The 2,147-nt window shown below is 43.5% G+C and overlaps 1 protein-coding gene across 1 annotated transcript in view; it reads right to left on the bottom strand.

Annotated features, from left to right (window-relative positions):
- PRKAG2 (protein kinase AMP-activated non-catalytic subunit gamma 2) overlaps nucleotides 1–2,147 on the bottom strand; it is a 186,452-nt gene that overhangs the window by 51,869 nt on the left and 132,436 nt on the right. The gene's annotated exons all lie outside the window — the stretch shown is intronic.

Here is a 2,147-nt window from a genome sequence, read left to right as displayed (position 1 = left end):
AGCTTGTTTGAGGAAAAAATTTTGTTCATGGTGATACTTTTCCAAATAACAATTTCAGAGGCTTTAAATAAAGTTAGTTCCTTCCCAATCTTTTTTTTTTTTAATGATTTTGTTTCAAGAGCATTTATTCACAGTAGCTTTTCAGAGAGTGTGGCAACCAATTTCTACAGTTCGACGAGTCAGCTGAAAACCTGTTTCGAAGGAAATGTTATTCAATAAAAGGTGAAGAAAACAGACTCAACCAAAATAGCCCTTTTTGTCTGGATTCTTCGTTAAATTCTCTTCCAACATCCAAAAAGTAGACAATGTTAAGATTTTTGAAGACAGTCATTCAGCAATTACTTACTATCTGCCTCGTGCCAGGAACCATGGTAGGTGGGTCAATAAACTATCCCGTGTGATTAAAAATTCACATCAAAGGTAGGAAGTAGGAACCCGACATTACCCAGGGTTTGTTACTTTTCAAATTCCGGTTCTTCGGAGGTCATCAGTTAGGGTCAGAAATGGGTATTTCTCCTGCCTTTCTCAAGCAAATCAAAATTAGTTTTCTTTCTTTTTTTTTTGCTAATCGAAATATCTGATTATTAGGTTTGTGTTCAGCATGACTTATTGGGAGCTAAATACATTCTAGTATGTTGACGACCCTTGTTTTTCCATAAGACTTCGCACATAAAAAAAAAATAAGTATCGCTCGACAAGGTTATTTCCCTTCTTAAAACACCAAGTCACTAACTTCGAAATGTGTTGTATTTCTATGATAAAGCAACACAAAATGTGATACAGACGCACAAAGAAGTCCGTCTTCACTGTTCTCTACCCCCTCCCCTACGGCTGGCCTACTCATTAACCTTTCCCAGCACAGACTACGGTTAATTGTTTTTTCATCTCTTTTTATCCTTTCATTTATGGAAATTCTGGCCAGAAATTGGTGACAAGTTACGGAAATGATTGAGACAGGCTACTTCCACTTTCGTTCTGTTTTGTTCTACATGAAGCGATCCAAAGTCAAGGTGAAATGAAAGGGACCTGCTAATACTTCTGTTCCACCTTCTGCACTCGGCTCTGGGAAATTCCATGAACTTTATCCACTGTCTGCGGCGTTCGGCAGCTACTCGGGATGGATGTGGGTGAACACAGAGCCAACTACAGGCAGGGGGAGGACCTGTGTACCTCAGAATGTAAATCTTCTGAGAGGTTTTGGTGTCTCTTTTCTACTGTGATATCATTTACCTATTATAAACTTTCAAGTGCACAATCTGATGAGTTGACACGAAACCACTGCTACTACAATCAAGACACGAAAACATTTTTGTCGCCCCACAGTTTTCTCGTGCGCTTTGTGGTTCGTCCCTCCTTCTCCTCGTGGTCTTGGGCAACCCGTGATCCACCTTTTGTTGCTCTAGGTATTCAGACTCAGCTCACCCCGCTTACTGGCGGTGTGGACCCTTGGTGCGTGGCGCACGGTCCTAAGCTGCAGTGGGTGTGGTCGGCTGCCTATCTGCCACCCCCTCCTCTTGTCTCACCCATTCTCCTAGAATGAGCCCTTAATTTTGTTGCAGGATACACCTTTCTTGACGTACATCGTGATGGTGGCAGCCTTTCTCAAGCTACCCAGGGTTAAAGAGAAGGACGTATGGCTGGAGAGAGCCAGCACCCACATGCACATGTGCATATCCCTGCCCCGCCCCTATGTTGGCCCCACCCACTATCCCCACCCCCTGCTCATCCCCTGTCCCTGCCCTGTCCCCTGTCCTAGCCATAGACAGCATGTAGCCCTGATTGCTATTTAGGACCAGCTTACAGATGAAGCCAGTGTTGAGAGAGAGAAAGAATTTGGGTCTTTGGTGACATCACTGAGTAGGTCTGTATCTCACCCGGCCTGGGTAAGATGTCTTTATCCTTTGAGAGCCAGGCTGAGTTGGAGTCTTGTGTTACTTTGCAGCCGAAAACAACCTAAGCGCTCTCTGGATATTGTATCAGATCCAGGCCCTGCCCTCAGTAGGTCATATTCTAATTAAGTGAAGGTTATATTCTGATTGTGGGAACTACATTGCTGTATATGTAACACAGTAAAACATTACCAAGTAGTTTAAGTAAAACAAATAAAGCGATAGATAGCAGCTGCCCAGCGCCCAGCAAGGCTAAAG

The sequence above is a fragment of the Pteropus alecto genome, unplaced genomic scaffold (genome assembly GCF_000325575.1).
Source record: "Pteropus alecto unplaced genomic scaffold, ASM32557v1 scaffold48, whole genome shotgun sequence".
Taxonomy (NCBI): domain Eukaryota; kingdom Metazoa; phylum Chordata; class Mammalia; order Chiroptera; family Pteropodidae; genus Pteropus; species Pteropus alecto.
Note: the sequence above shows the minus strand (reverse complement) of the source record. Positions and strands in the feature narration are given on the sequence as shown.